Source organism: Narcine bancroftii, chromosome 9, assembly GCF_036971445.1.
Source record: "Narcine bancroftii isolate sNarBan1 chromosome 9, sNarBan1.hap1, whole genome shotgun sequence".
NCBI lineage: Eukaryota > Metazoa > Chordata > Chondrichthyes > Torpediniformes > Narcinidae > Narcine > Narcine bancroftii.
This window is the reverse complement of record NC_091477.1, coordinates 41,613,781-41,630,629: the sequence shown is the minus strand read 5'-3', so window position 1 is coordinate 41,630,629 and position 16,849 is coordinate 41,613,781. Positions and strand designations below refer to the sequence as shown.

General features: G+C 39.5%; 1 long non-coding RNA gene across 2 annotated transcripts in view; it reads right to left on the bottom strand.

Moving 5' to 3' along the window:
* Nucleotides 1-16,849, bottom strand: part of LOC138742892 (uncharacterized) — a 115,326-nt gene that overhangs the window by 52,007 nt on the left and 46,470 nt on the right. The window contains exons 2-4 of one of the 2 annotated variants that reach the window (XR_011344500.1): nt 15,078-15,267; nt 9,755-9,909; nt 1,941-2,064 (exon numbers count right to left, since the gene is read on the bottom strand). This is a non-coding gene — a long non-coding RNA (uncharacterized lncRNA). Of the gene's footprint in view, nt 1-1,940; nt 2,065-7,700; nt 7,859-9,754; nt 9,910-15,077; nt 15,268-16,849 lie in introns of those variants that run through there. The other variant, XR_011344501.1, reaches the window with a different exon arrangement.

Below are 16,849 nucleotides of genomic sequence, written 5' to 3'. Positions count from 1 at the left end.
CCATGTACAGTTCCCAAATTTGTTCAAATAATGTGACTTTATTTTTTAAATTATATGTCATTTTTTCCAATGGAATACGTTTATTCATTTCCACGTACCATTGCTGTACTCTCAGGCTCTCTTCTGATTTCCAAGTTAACATTATACATTTTTTTGCTACAGCTAAGGGTATCATAATAAAACTTTTTTGCGCTTTATCCAGTTTGAGGCCTAATTCTTTACTTCTTATATTACTTAGAAGAAATATCTCTAGATTTTTTGGTATGTTGCTTTTTGTGATTTTATTTAATATCTGATTTAGATCTTCCCAAAACTTTTCCACTTTCTCACATACCCAAATTGCATGTACTGTTGTTCCCCTTTTCTTTTTACAGTGAAAACATCTATCTGATACTGTTGGGTCCCATTTATTTACCTTTTGGGGTGTGAAACCAATTATATTGTATCATGTGTAACCTCATATTTATTATATTTCTCATAGTTCTGGAGCATAACTTTTCCTATATTTCATTTTTTATCTTTATGTTTAGATTTTGTCTCACTTTTGTTTGGGTTTATAGCTTATTTCATAATTTAGTTCTCTTGCAGCTTGATGTACATGTTTATTATAAATCTTTTAATTATCATTGTGTCTGTAATCACATATTCAAAGCTGCTTCCGTCTGGTAATCTCAGTCTGCTTCCCAATTTGTCCTTCAAGTAGGTTTTCAGTTGGTGGTATGCAAACATTGTACCGTGAGTTATTCCGTATTTGTACTTCATTTGTTCAAATAATTATAAAATGATTTCCCAAAAAACAATTTTCTATTCTTTTAATCCCTTTTCTCTCTCATTCTCTAAAGGAAAGGTTATCTATTGTGAAAGGGATTAGTTGATTTTGCATCAATAATAATTTTGGTAGTTAGTCATTTGTTTTTTTTTCCTTTCTACATGAATCTTTTTCCAAATGTTGAGCAGATGGATGGTGCAGTACTGGTGAACTTCTATATTGCACCAGTTTTTCATCCCACTTATAAAGTATATGTTCTGGTACCTTCTCCCCTATTTTATCTAGCTTTATCCTGGTCCAATCTGGTTTTTCCCTGATAGATATCTTAATTGTGCTGCTCTATAATAATTTTTAAAGATTGGTAGCTGCAAACCACCTTGTTTGTATCATTCTGTTGATTTATCTAGCACTATCCTCGGTTTCCCCCCCCTTTCATGTATCTTTAATCTTGAGTACAATTTATAGTTACTGATAAGTAGAAATTCTGCCTCGCCCGCAGAGGTTGTATGTGATGTCATGCATGTACTTACAATAAATCTGAAGTTTGAACATCTGGAGTCAGTGTAATCATAACTCAATGGATGAGAGGTCAAAGCCCATGATGAACCTGGCTATGTTTGCTACATTCTAAGTGATGCAACTAAGATCAAATTCAAAGTTCAAATTTATTGTCAGAGAACATAGATGGCATGACATACAACCCTGTGATTCTGATTCCTGTGGCCCAGATAGATTTCTAATTACTGGTAACTGTAAACTGTAATCAAGAAAAAAAAAGATATACATTTAAAAGAAATGTAAATAAAGAAATGTAATTAAACTGACTGTCAAATACAGAAAATAAATATTCCGGAAAAAATAATGAGCAAAGTAAGGGTCCTTAAATGAGTCTCTGAATGAGTTTGTTGTTCAGAAGTCTGATGGTGACGGGTAGTAGTTATTCTTGATCCTGCTGATGTGAGTCTTGTGTCAACTATACTTCTTTCCTGATGGCAGCAGAGAGAACAATGCACGTCCTGGATGGAGTGGATCCTTGATGATTGCTGATGTCAGACAGTGTACTCATCAGTACACTTTCCACAGTGCACCTGTAGAAGTTTGATAGATCATTTGGCAACCTGGAAAATTTCCTCATACTCCATAGAAAGTAGTGCGCTTTCTTCACAGTTACCTGGATGTATTTGCTCCAGGAGAGGTCTTCTGATAGATAAACTCCCAGGATCTTGAAGGTACAAATCCTTTCCGCCTCTGTGCCATCAATGCAGACATGTCTGTGGTCCTGCGACCTCCCATTCCTAAAATCCAAAATAAGATATTGCTGATATTGAGAGCAAGATTTTTGTTCTGACATCCCCTGACCAGACTCTCAATCTCCATCTTGCTTTCTGACACATCATGTCCTGCTATTTGGTCAACAATAACAGTGTTGTTGGTAAATTTGTAGATTGTCTTGGCGATTCAATCAGGTCAACAGGGAACAGAATAGGGAAAAGAGAATCATTAACATTCATGCTGATTAACATGAGTGGCTTCATGCATCAGTGAAATATAAAAGCATAGGTAGAAAAGGAAAGCTAAGGAAAGAGTAATAATGTTGGTACACTGTTATTTCATGTTTCATTCACAGCCATCAACTGATAGAGTGGCAGCATGTCTTAGAGGGTGGCAATGAGCTCAAATTTACATGTTGTGGGACACAAGTAAACATGTTCTGGCCAATAGTAGAGCAATGATTTAGTTCTTTCTTTCATCCATAAATTAATTTGCATAATTTATATTAATTGGCAATGAAATAAATCACATGCTTATTAAATGAGTAGCTCCACAGAGCACTACAGACATCCCACTTGGGGAAAGGTGCAGAAGTGAGAACAGTTGAGGTGGGACAGTAGAGAGTCATCACTCAGCACAAACAATCCAAAATTGCACAAAATGAGAAGTCACTGCTGCACTGAAATTTTGATGAACTTTTAAATTGCCTGCTGAAAGAAGGTGCTTTTATTTTGTCGGTTACTATTCTCATACTAAGGATTTTAGTGCCTAATATTTGATTTGTTAGGTTCTATTTTATCTGGAAATATCGGTCAAAGCTGCCAGGGAATTTACCCTTCAGCTGCCACAAATGCAGCCGACAGTGAAAGGTGATCTTTGGTCCAAATTCAGGAAGAGCATCAAGAGGCAGAAGTCGGTGTTATAAATGTACCAGAAACAAGTACTTGTGCAATCATTCCTTTTAAGGGTTGCATAATTAGAGGCATTAATGGCATGTGCCAGAAAAAAAAGGGCACACGTTAGTGAATTTTTCATTAAAATATAGACCAGTACAAAAGAGGACTGCTTCTAATGTAATATTAGCAAAGATAGAACTGTTTTCTCAAAAATCACAGTGAAGGAGACTGTAAATGTTATGACTAGCTCAGATAGCATAACATTTACTTGACATGGCATCTATAGCCCCTTTCACTTTTGAATCCCACTAAATTGGCCGTTCAGTGTCTGGGATAGGAATGAGGTTTTCGCCTTTCTCATTAGACCACTCCTAACCGGGACACTGAATGCTTTCACACTTGCAAGGGTTTATCCCCAGCGTTTGTGCCTGCATGACGCGACATGCAAAAGACGAATGTGATGGCATCTCATTCTGTACAATGGCCAACCTCAGAAGATGTGTGAATCCCGCACCACACATTCAGGTCTTATCAGCCTCCTTACTGCAAGTTGGTACAAAGAGTGACTGGACTTACAGGCCAGAGAACTCCTGATCTCACGTGGCATAATTTCAATGATCTCTTGCGTATAACCTGTGAAGTGTTTGATGAGGAGAGATTGGCTGAGCAGAGTCAGTGTCGAAAGTGTTTGTTTTTAATGAAGAATCTTGAACAGGTGCATAATAGCAGAAGGATGGGAAAGGGGAAGAGACCTCAGGGATCTGTATTCTTGGATCAATTTTTTGAAAAATACAATGATACCCAGTGGTGTGAGAATCTACAAATGTCTCGTGCCACATTTGGTTTCACTATTCGGATACTGGGCCACACCTGATGCGTAAGAACACAAAATGCCAAAGACCTCTAGATCCTTGGGTCAGACTTGCACTAGCATTGCGATGGTATGCCTCTCTTGGAGTGTATCATTCCATCAGTGTGCTTTTTGGTGTTGATGTCTCCACTCTATTCATGGTGGTGAGGCAGGTAACTGCAGTGGTGAAAAAATACCTCATGCCACGTTTCATAGGGTTGACGACTGGGGAGCATCTTCAAGAGACTATTGATACATTTGAAATAAGGGGTGGTTATCCTATGTGTGATGGCACACATATTCCCATCATTGCCCTACAGCAGGGGTGTCAAACTCAAATTCACAGAGGGCCAAAATTAAAAACTTGGACTAAGTCGTGGGCCAAACTAAATATTTATTGAACAACATCTGCATGTTTTCTCTTCTTTCCACATATGTAATGTTAAACTTTTTCTTATTAAAATAAATGTTTAATAATAGTTTTGGTTAAATTCTTTCCAGAAGAAGCATTAACAAATGAGAAATAAAATATTCGATAAATAATATTTCTCTATAGCCTTTAAGCTCCTTTTAAATGTATTTTTTTTCACAAGCCAACAAGTCAAAAAAATAACAACTTGCTTCAATGAAAATCCAATCTTTCAACAATGAACAGTCCAAAGTGAACCAAAGAAAATATTAATCCAAGCTTCGCTTGCTACATTGTGATTTACTCTGATGCACCTGGGTCTAAACCAGATACTTGGCATCTCTTCTTAGATGCAAGTTCATCAAACTCTGGGGTCAGAGTTTGCCTCCCACCTGTCTTGAAAGGTCCTGTTTTCTGTCTTTCCTTTGGCCATTTTTCGTAAGGGGTTTATTACATGTGAGTTGGGCAACAGGTCGCAGATGCTAATGAAAGTAAAGAGAGGAGGTGGGGGCGATTAGCGGGCTGACGGGCCGGCGCCAATGCATTTGCAAAGCATTCTGGGATTTGTAGTATTAGCTGTGCATGCGCTATACTGGCACGGCGGCCAGCGGGCCAGCTCTAATACATATTTGATATGATCTTGCGGGCCAAATATAATTATATCACGGGCCAAATTTGGCCCGCGGGCCTGAGTTTGACATGTGTGCCCTACAGGATGATCCAGCATCCTACTACAATCGAAAAGGATGGCACTCCATCATTCTGCAAGCTGCTGTTGATCACAACTGCTGGTAAGGTTGATCTTTCCAATTAGCATTTATCCTCACTTGAAAATATAAACATTAAGTGGTTTAAGCTGTCACCCTCTGTGTTTTCAGCTTCACGGATGTCTATGCGGGCTGGCCAGGTCACACCCATGGTTCTCGCGTTCTTGTCAACTCTCCGATTTACATAATTTCTGAAGATGCAGGTGGTCAGCTATTTCCCAGTGACGCAAGTGATTTCTGACAGTGAATTATGATGTCTCAACAAGTGCATGTGACCCTGTGAAATGTGTGACAAACTCCAGCTTTGCCACTGTTCCCTTCTGCTCCTTCTCACCCATACACTCTATTTGCATCACAGGTCTCCAGAAATGTGAATGGTGTGGAAATACCTGTGCATTTGATCGGGGATCTTACCTACCTATTGCAAAAATGACCAATGGTGGGGTTCACGCAACATCACGTCTTTGATCACCGTAAGAGCACGTTCAACTTCAGACTAAGGTCCACTAGAATGGTTGTGGAGAATTCAAATGGTCATCTCAAAGGTCGCTGGAGGTGGTGTCCAAACAAATAGATATTAATACCACTTTTGTGTCACATGTAGCTGTTGCCTGCTGAGTCTTGCATAATATCTACAAGCTTAACAAGGAGCACTTTCTGGAAAGCTGAGGTTTTCTATCTCCCTCCTCCAGAAAGCGTCCCTTACAGTGGTGCCACAGGCCGTGGTCTGCAGGCCATATGTGAGGCTATAATGACAGTCCTGTGTGGAACTGAGGATAATGACTGAGTATAATCCCACAGAGGTCTATAAAATCTTATTGCTTGTCCTTGAACATAGTGCAACTGTTAAATCCAAAATTTAAAATAGCAACTCTATAATAACCATTGGAACTTTATGTACAACATCAATGTAAACTTGGATAATAATTGTCAATAAAGGCAGTGCAAAAACTTTCTTGAATAAAATGTTATCATCTTTAAAACATATTTGGCAACTTTTCATTCATATTGACCTTCAACTTGACTTCAACATATGACAGAATTGTAAACTTTATGACTTTGGTGAAGAATGAAGGATGTAAACTGATCATTCAACATTGTCATCTTCATCCTCCAGCAGGTGAATGGAGAAGCTGAGATAATGGCCATTAATGGTTTGATCAGCGGAATGCTCAGCACCTACAGGTGACGAGTGTGTCCCACCCGAGGGGTTGATAAGAGTTGGGATGTAGGCTGGGTGCACCACTGGAGATGGAAGATGGCCATGGGAAGGAGAATGCTGTGTAGGTTGACAAGAGGGAGGAGAATGGAATGGGGAGGTCCAATGGTAGTGCATGGCAGGAGGGGTATGCAAAGAGGCATGTGGCATCATGATGGCAAAGATTGGTTGGAATGATGGGAAGGCTGGTGGGAAGGGGGATGCAGGAAGCCTGCCAAGGGTAGAAGGAGACTGAATGGTGGAGGGCCAAGGTTGGACTCGCCCAATCACTTCAATTGATGAGACCAGTCTGCTTATAACTGCCTGCATCTCCTGTCGAATCTCTGTTATCAGGCATGCCAATCCTTCATTTTCAGCTTGGCGCACCTGTTGCAGAGCCATCTGTTGCTCCTGCATCAGCCTCTTCAACATCTCAGCCTACCTCTCCCTCTGTCTCATTCTCTTTCATGGTCCATCTGGTCTATTTAGACTACGAGCACACGCATATCATTTGCCACCTCCTGCCGCTTCATGGGATTCTTACATCTCAGCCTCCTTCTCGCAGCTAGGTATCGATGAGGCAAGTATGTGAATTAAATGTCATGCCCTCACCTTTAATTCAGACAAGATTTTTTTAACAGATTAATTATGAGTCTTACCAGTTCCCGGTACAGCATGAGGTGTTATCCTGTATTATCGCCAGTTGATGTCGGGTCAGTTGGCATCTGCTAACCAGCCAAGGTTGTGACAGGAGTTGAGGCAGTGGTAGGGGGTGAGGGACTGGGGGAGAGGAAGGCACCAGGAGCAGATGAGGGACCAGGGTTGGTTGATGGGTCTGTTGGAGATGAGGCACAAGGGGCATCCTGTTTGTGCATCTCACCTTCCTCATCTGCCTCAGTTTACGAACTGAGTCAAGGGGATCGCGCATCAGCCCCCCCCCTAGCCTGAAGGTTGCCCACAATGGCGAGTGGTGTGGCCTGCCTGCTTGCACCCCAGGTGTCATAAGCAAGATTAAAATAAGGCCAGTTCCAGCTGTCTGTACCACTACTCCCATTATGGACCATGACCTGGTGCAGCCTCCTCTTGAGTGTTTTTAATTTGTTGATAACCTGTCTCTTGTCCCTTTTATACCCCAGTTCCTTGAGCTTTGCAGCAATTCCCTCATAAAATCGACCATCCTTATTTGTGCCCATTAACTCATAACCTGATGCCTCCTCCAACCTTAGTATTAGAAGCTGCTGCACCTTCCCTATCACCCCAGTTGGCAGAAGCCATTATTTTTGTTCTATTTTAACCTTTTTCACAACCCATATAAACTCTGACACAGCACTGAACAAGCCCAGCCAATGTGACTGCTAACTTCAGAGGAGAGATGGAGGAGGAGTGTCTAGATGATCTTCACTCCAGCATCCTTGCAGCTCACTTCCACCCAGAACTTGACATTATCATGAAAAAAATGATGTCATTTCAATCCCACAATGCAATTGCCCATTTCACACTTGCCTGATCACAACGCTGGCATCTGCAGACGCCGGGGATTGTACTAGGGATCAAGGTCGTCAGTCCCAGTTTGAGATGACATCATATGACGCTGGTGTTGAGTTGATTTTGCTTTCACACTTGCCACTTGAAAGGCCAATTGGCTGTTGATTCCTGGGATCACTTGCAAGTGTGAAAGGGGCTTATGTTACAAGCAACTGTGTTGTGAAATAACAAGGTTTTAAGGTCATAGTTCTGATTGACAGAAAGTCATAAAGATTCAGATCAAAATTGCTGCAGACTGCTCTATTATGAACAAAAATGCACATGATAATCAATTTAGTCAATTTGGCCTTGGTTAAAAAATCATTCTTAAAATTTATTCAGAAGTTTTGTAAGGCTTGCATTGGCTAAGGTGGTCAGAGACTTGAATTACCAATCATTGTGGACAACAATACCACAAATATCTAACTGTGTTTGACAAGGAGTGTCATGCAAATTTGTAGCTCAGTTGAAATGAACATGTGCCAAAATCATTTTGGAGCCATGTTGTCAAAGAAAGATGAATACAAACATATGTCTGAGTTCTCAAACCAGTACACTGCAAATCAAGGCCAGGTTCTTATTTCTTGATGAGTTAAACAGATAAAGAGTTTGAGAATCTCAAAGGAAAAGGAAATAAAATTTAGGTCAAATCAACTAATTATATTATGATCATTCTCAAAGTGCCTCAAAAACCAGATAAAATTCCAAGAGTGTGCATCAGCTCCAAAGTAATTTTAATTCAGCGAGTTGACAACGAACTTTAGTTGTATCTCAAGACTTGTGCCCAGAATTAGTGGGTTTCAAGATTTTATGAAATGTAATTTGTTGCACATTTATACTCAATTGGATTAAGGACAGTCAGAAAAAAACTTTACAATTAATACAAATGAAAGGTTTTGCTCTCTTGCTCTACAGGGTTATAGCTTCACCAAAATGTTTTCGTCTATTATGGACATGAAAGACATTCATATATGTTACATTGCAGGATTAATATAAAATTCAACAAAAATATCCATGTTTAGATGACTGGGTAATGGTCTAAGGTGTTAATGATCATCTGGAAATATTCATGCTTAAGAGTAGACAATTCATTCCTTAGACCAGTGATGTAGATTTTCTGGAAATGTTAGTGATTTAACCCCAGGAGATCACAATATATCCATTAATTTGTAGTGGTATATTAATGTAAGCTGTCTGGGAGATTAGACTAAATGGAGCCTGCATCTCTTTTTATGTAATTGTAACTCTCAGCTAATTCACACTGGAGACAGAAATGGCCTAGTTCCTCTCAGCCAAATGGTATTCATGATGCTGAGACACTTCACACTGTATCACTAATGCCTGAAGAAAATCTCTGGATTTATTTCAAAGTATTTGATTTTATGGTATCTAGTTTTAATTTTTAATAAATCTGTTCTTGGATTTCAGTGCAGACTTTTAAACGACGGGACATGACAACCTACTTTGGGATGTGCTACTGGAAACTCAAATACTCAATTGTTCATCACAAGATGACGAACTATGCCCAACAAGATGAATGCTACATTTCACTATAAAGGAAGCATTAACCATGGCAAATGAAGAGAACAAAAACAAACAAGTGTTGTACTTGTTCAATTTTATACAAATCTGGTAACTTTTCCTTCCAAAAGGGAAAGGGAATTGTTTCTGAAGTGTTATTTTAAGGCAATAAGGTCAATCTTTTTAGCTTGAACCCTTTATTATCCTTGTTGTAAAAAAGTTATTTGGAAAGATTACAGTTCAATTGTTCATTACGTTAACATTTGTAGTTTTCAATAATGAACTGCACAATTTAAATTAACAAATTAGTATGTAATGCATGATAAGATGGCAATTTATTGGTCTTCAAACCCTTTTGCTTTCAAATTGGCATCTTCAAGTAGGAGAACACTATCACAATGCATTCATTCAAATTTACTTTGCTATTTTAAGGCAGACATTATCCTGTGTAGTTCAGCACTTTTATTAACAACAGACTGAGAGGTGGTAAAAATGAAGAAGCCCAAATTTAGCAAAGAAATTAAAACACTGAGAACAGTTGGTCTTACCTTGAAGTCTTTCTCAGTGACAGTTTGTCCATCCTGAATTAACAGTTTTCAAGGCAGATTTTAGGGGAGCTAAGGTTGTCCTCAGGGAAGGAAAGACACTACAATTCCAATTCATTTTTGAAGCTTCCCCATGCTTAGATACCCAGGTACAGAAGCTACAAATGTTCAGGGAATGAAGACAATGAGAATCACAAAAATATACACCTGGACTCAAAAATTAACCTTTTTCAAATCAACAAGGTTCAAACGGACAGGGGCAATATTTCACTTTCTATGTCGGGAGGTTGTTCACAGAAAATAATACTCTGAGGATCTAACTTCTTTGCATTTGTACTCAGTGCGCTTTTAGAGACTAAGTGATGCTGCAAATGTACAACTGACATCACATAGAATGTATCTTCCCCAATGAGACAGAAATCAATCCCTTTTACACAGGATCACAGAAACAAAAAGAAAGTCCATTTAGTTTGTGACCTTATTATTCTGAAAGTCAGATTTTATGAAGGAGTGGATTCAATTGGTCCATAACAGACCCATATGCTTCTTGAAACTATGGCCCATAGACTCCTCATCCAGGGAAGCATCTCCCATTATCAACCTGTCAAACCCTCTAAGAGTTTTGTATATTGAACTCAAAGTCACCTAATCCTTATAAACACTGACCCCACTTGTTTGTTTAGTTTGATAAGAACTTCCAGACTACAACCTGTGCTTTAAGACTGGACGCTGTGCACAGGTCATAAGAGGTGCAAACAAATTACTCACATCTTCTTTCTTTTTCTTTAATCTATTTTTTTATTGGAATGTGGACTTTGCTGATGATGGTCTGGCCTGACCGCTCTTCTGAAGTTAGTGACGAGAGGCTTCCTGCAGTCCTTTTAGCCAAGAGATTCCCTTAGTGCTTTTGGATGAGGATTTCCAGGTTTAGGCTCAGCAAGGATGAGGCCACAGATGTCTAAATCAGGATGGAGGGCAACCTGCAGGTGCTGATAATCTTATGCACCTGCTCTTAGTTTTAATGGTAGCAGAAATTGTTTATTTGGGAAGTGTTGTTCCAGTAGCCAAGGCAATTATTTTCCATGCATTTAGTAGACACATTCATTATGCACTAATAGTAGATGGAATGAATGTTAAGACTGGTGGATAAGATACCAACCAATCAGGCTGGAATGTACACGATTGTACTGAGTTCCTTGTGTTTTGTTGGACCAGTACTCACCTTGGGAGGTAATAAAGTATTCTGCCACACTCTTGACATGCATCTTTTAAATGGTTTAAAGTTGTTAGGCTATCAAGAGATGAGCTATTAACTGCAGGATGTCCAGTCAATGGCTTATTTATGTCGCCACAGTCAATGTGTGAGCCCAGGATGTTGAGAATAAATGAATTAACAATAAAAATGTCATTAAATACCATGGATAGGGACTTAAGACTTTTATTAGATGTGGTCTTTATCTAGCATTGAAGTGGCATGAGTGTTACTTACCACTCGTTAGGAAATGCCAAATATAATGCAGCTCTTGCTGGTAGCAGCCATGTTCTACATCATCTGTGAATGGAATTGATCATCTTGACTTTGGGCCTTATGAGAGAAGGAAGGCCACTGGTTAAACAGCTGAACTTGACACCATTCTGAGGTATTCATGCAATGATAGTTTTGAGGAAGGAAATTGAAAACCACAACCATTTTCCTGAGAGTGAGGAATGACATCAACCATTGGAAGATTTTCCTTTTAATTCCCTTTAATATCAGTATTACCAGTGTTCTGTGAAGGCACGATTCGTTAAATGCTAACTTATGTCAAGGCAGGCAGTGTGTTGGTGCTGTTTAACTTGCATATTATTGCAGCATATGGCAGCTTCAAAGGATTGGCATCTCACTTTCAGGGATGCCTAGTGTTTTTCCTAGCTTGGATTTCTGTATTCCTTATTGAGCCAGGATGGATTCCCTGTGATGGAGGAACAAGGAATATAATATGGATGCCAAGCTTTCAGATGCCTTTCTGTTCTGAGTTTCATCCATGTTGCACAACTGTAATACGCAACTGTACTTTGGGGTGGCAGAGTTGGCTGAGCGGTTAGCACAATGTCTTTCCAGCACCAGCGACTAGGATTAGGGTTCGAATCCCATGGTGTCTGTAACGAGTTTGTACATTCTTCCCGTGTCTGTGCGTTTTCCCCATGGGGGAGTGAACTTGGTCTAAAGATCGTACTTCATCCCCAAATGATAATATTGTGGACAGATGAATCTTTCATTGATCAATCTATGGAATGCATGCAGATTCATGTAAGAAGCTTTGTTGGCAGCCAGAAAACACATCCAAATGTTTGACTTCACTGCAGGCGACATGTGGATTGCCAAGATGTGCTCAGTGTTTCATCAAAATATATCCACAAGGGAATATAGCAACAAACCCATATCACCATCAACCCAGATTTTATATTCACAGACTATCTTAGATTGAGGTATATTTTAATGGCAGAATGAGTTTTCCTTTTCAAATGATGCCTGCAAGTCACTAAATCATCACACTTAATCAGAGGTAATGTTCATAGTACTGAATAATGTTTCGGGGCTGTTGCAATTTTGGGATGGAAGATCTTTTTCAGAGCATTTTGCAGGTATGCATTATGGAACTGAGAACTGGATAAACCTAAAATAGAGCGATTTTCCACAAATCTCTGCTTATCTCTACATCTATTGGGAGATTCCCATCTTCATTCTTTGGCAGGGTTTTCAGTTTACCTTCCGTTTATTCTTAGTTCAAAACATTGCCAGTGATGTTACTAGTAGTGCAGTATATGAAGGTTATATGCTGCAAGATTTGTAGTTTAATTTCCCCTGAGACTGTGCTGTTGAATGGACCCACACAAGATGGCATTTTTTGCTGTCATTGAGACCTCTGACCTCTTGCAGCCACAAATTCAATTCACAATTCTTCCTTGACCACTTTGTTCATGGACGTCATTCTTGACCACTATTTCCCACATTTGAGATCATTCTGGATACAGATCACTGACATCTTGCACAGATTGCTGCGTAAGGAAGTCATGTAAACCCTTTAAATATTTTTCCTTCAGCTCGTAGGAGCAAGCAGAACTGGTACTGATAATATATGCATGGAAAGGCTATACTTGTGTTCTTATCGAGCTTTCCTAGCAATACCCCACAAGGAGCACCTCAGAGGGTCTGCATGGCTCCCTCACACAAACCACATGCTTTCTCTGCACACTGTGTTATACCCAAGTCCTCCTAACCTCCGAGAGTACCCTCCCATCCGGTTTCATCATTTACTGCCAATTCATTCATGGTGCAACTCTTCATTCTTTCATATTCATACATTTAGTAAGAAAGGCAACCAGACATTGTGGAAGAATTTTCATGTTACCAGTACTGGTTGCATGAGGGTGTAAAAGAAAGATTGTCTCCTCACAAAGACTTCCCTGCCAATCTCCTCACCAGAGTGCTTGGTTATAGTCCCCTAGGTTTCTGTAACCCATTTGTACTTTTCCTCATAACCCCGTCCAGACATCTCGGACTCTGACAGCACTGCCCCATCTGCCAATTTCATCAGGTTGACGCCCGCTTTATGATTCAAGCAGATTTTCAATCAAGGCAAACTCCAGGAAACTTGCAACTGACTTGAATATCATATTATAATAACATGCATGCAATTTCCTCTGATTCTCTATGCATTTAAAATGTGAGATTATTTTTTCTTGGTGCAAGAATGGGAAGCAAAACTCCATTTCTCCACTTCCAAATAATAACTGAGACATGTTAATCCAGAAATAAATATGGAGATTGGATAGGCTAGGCCTCATTTCTCTAGATTGTAGAAAAATGAGGGGCGAGTTCAATATACAAAACTCTTAGAGGGTTTGACAGGTTGATAATGGGAGATACTTCCCTGGATGAGGAGTCTATGGGCCATAGTTTCAAGAAGCATATGGTTATTTAGAACTGAAAAGATGAGCCATCTCTTCATCTTGTGGATAGTGAATCCTTGGAATTATCTTTCCTGAAAGGCTGTCGAGGCTCAGTTGCCAATTAATTATAAAATTGAGATTGATAGGTTTCTGAATATTAGAAGAATTAAGGCACATGGGGATTTGGCAGGAACGCAAGAACATAGGAGCCGGAGTTGGCCATTGACACACAGTAATAACTCGAGAGACTGAAACTACAAGGACCTCATCCTTTCCCATGACCGGGCTTTCTAGGGAAGGGCCAAAGTGCTGGAGGCTTTATACAAGGTCAAAAGAGGGAGGGGCCACAGGTACAGTCACAAGACAGGGCAGAGTCAGGTAATCAGGAATACAGCAGTTCACCAAAGCCACATGATCCAATATGATCATGTCTCATCCATGATGGCCTCAAATCCTCTTCTGTGCCAGTTCCACGTGTCCCTGAATTTCTTGATCTTTCAAATATCTATTGATCTGAATCTTAAAATCATCTAATGACCTGGCCTCCAGCTACCTTGCAAGCAGAGAATTCCAGAGGTTCACTGGCCTTCCCAGAGTGAAGGCTGAAATTGTCCTGAGGTAGATCGACTGAGGGCCACATTGCCTCCTGCTTCTCCACTTGATTGATATACATTTTCTTTCCATTCTCCCTCTGCACCAATGGCTCCTTCATACCTTACTCATACTTGGAAGGTTAACTAACTTGCCAGTCATCTGTGCTCTTAGATTTTCTGCAACGATTTGATGGGTAATTCAGAAAAAAAAATTCCATCCAGTAAAAAGCAAATGCTACAACTTGTACTCAGGAGTACTCTCTCTTAAATGCCTCACAGATATTTTGCAGGAATGATTTTGAATTCTGTGATGTAGTATTGATTAGAATCTGATTTATCCTTTATGGTAACAAATGGATGTTTGACAGTGTAAACTGGTGCATTATGGGGGAAAAGTGCAGAACTTTTGGTCTGTGGCTCGATTGTTCTTTGAATACCCAGTGTAGCAGCAGAAAACCATATTGATATGGGGATCCAACTGGTAAATCACTAGCAGTTATTTCAGATTGCATTAAATAGCATAATGATCAATGTTTTGTGGGGAGCATTTCACTAAAAAAAACCTCTCTTATCACTGATCTCAAGTAAATCATCTTTTGACTTATGCAGCCTCCTGTAATTCAGGACCTAATTATTAAGTAAACACCATTTATCTTCAGTGGTGATCTATTGGTAGAAGAAATGTAAGCTTCCAGATTGCAGTTCTTACTATGTAGTGTACTTCTGCAATGATCAGTGATGCTAACTAACTTTCTGCATGACCCAACAATCATCGTTCACGTTCCAACTCCAGCACATACCTGCTTTTATTCACATCTGCTTCACATTCACTTTCCTCCTTTTTAGCATGGGTCTTCCTCTTATCTCAATTCAATTTTCATGGAATGGACTTTATAGTTGCAAAAAGAAGTCACCACTTATCAAATATTCAGGATTCAATGAAAGTTCATTTCTCAGCTGCTTTTTATTTCCCTTATCCTTCATACAGTCCTAAGCAAAGTTTAAAAGAGAGAATTATAAAATTGAAAATGATTCTTTCTTGGCAACATTAACAACTAAGACAGACACTGATAACATTATCATCTTCAGCAAGCTGGCACAGTCTTTGGAAGATTGAGGGAAAGGTTATTTGAAAACTAAGACTCCAACCTGGTACCACACTCAGAGCCCAAATATATTGGAGGAACTCGACGGGTTGAGCAGCACCAGTGGCGATGAAGAGTTTTGGCCTGAAACGTAACAATTCCTTCCTCCTCCACTGATACTTCTCCACCCTACGAATTCCTCCAGCAGATTTTGTTTTTTGCTCTGGATTCCAGTATCTGCTGTCCTTCGCGATTTCAGATGTTCGGAGCATTTCGGGAGGCACTGAGTATCTCTCGTCCAACTGCTCTTACACATGGAAGGCTTGCCAAAGCAGCGGAAGGTGTACAATCTCTGCCAAACTCCTCACCCGCCTATCATGGTTCCAGTTCCATTGATGGAAGAGTTTCTGGTTCCCACACTGGCTTCATCAATTACCTCACACACTGGAAATAAGTCATATTAGATCCAGAGAAATTGTTTAAGAAAGAAAGGTATATAAGAGCACCCATTACTACAGCGCTGAAACTGATTGATAAGGAAGGGTCTTCCAGGAATATTTCCAGCTGAACAGACCCAAATTTAATTTCTGAGGTTTTTAAAAGCATTAAATGAAACTTAAAAATAAACAGATTCTGAAAATCTGAAATAAAAATAGAAAATGCTGGAAACACTCTTTGTCCTAAAACATTAAATATATTTCTCTTTTCACAGTTGCTGTCTGGCCTGATGAATGTTACCACAGTTTTGTTTTTACTCTCGTAAAAGTAGAGCTTGGCGCACTCAACACTTCTTCATTATTTTTGTTTACTCTAATAGGTAAATTTCTTCTTTGAGAGACTCTTCTGGTCCTGGCTGCTTTTTGTCATGTTTCATTAAACTGAATGCAAAAGTATTACAATTTGATCATATTTGCATTAATAATATAAGAATGTCCCAAAGCTCATTTCATCGTCAAAAATATTTGTTGTCGGAATGCAGGAAGCATGACAGCCAATACTGACCCCACCACCTCCCATAAAGAGTAATTTGATAATGGCCAGATAATTTTAAAAATAATGCAATTTAGCCAATACATATTACCTTGCAGAGAACCAGACTCATTATTATAGCATAATATTGAATGGGCCCAGAAGTATTGAACTGCATGTCTCACAAACATTTCTACGACTGATTCCACCTGCATTGAATTCGCCCATCGTTATTGAATGAAGATCTACCGGGACCAATGCCTGAAGAGGGCGCACAAAATCAGTGAACCGGTGCGGACTCGAAAGGCCAACATGGCCTGTTTCTGCTCCGTAAATGGTTATGGTTAATACATTGATTTAAGAAATGTTTGTTATACTTCTGATGTTTTCTGAGGCTTTACAAAGTGATTGTCAATGAAAACGATGATTTAAGTTGACATTGGAGCATTCATATTGACATAATCCCACGTGAAGCAAAGTCATTGAGTTTGTCAGATGAATATTTTTTCTGACATTTG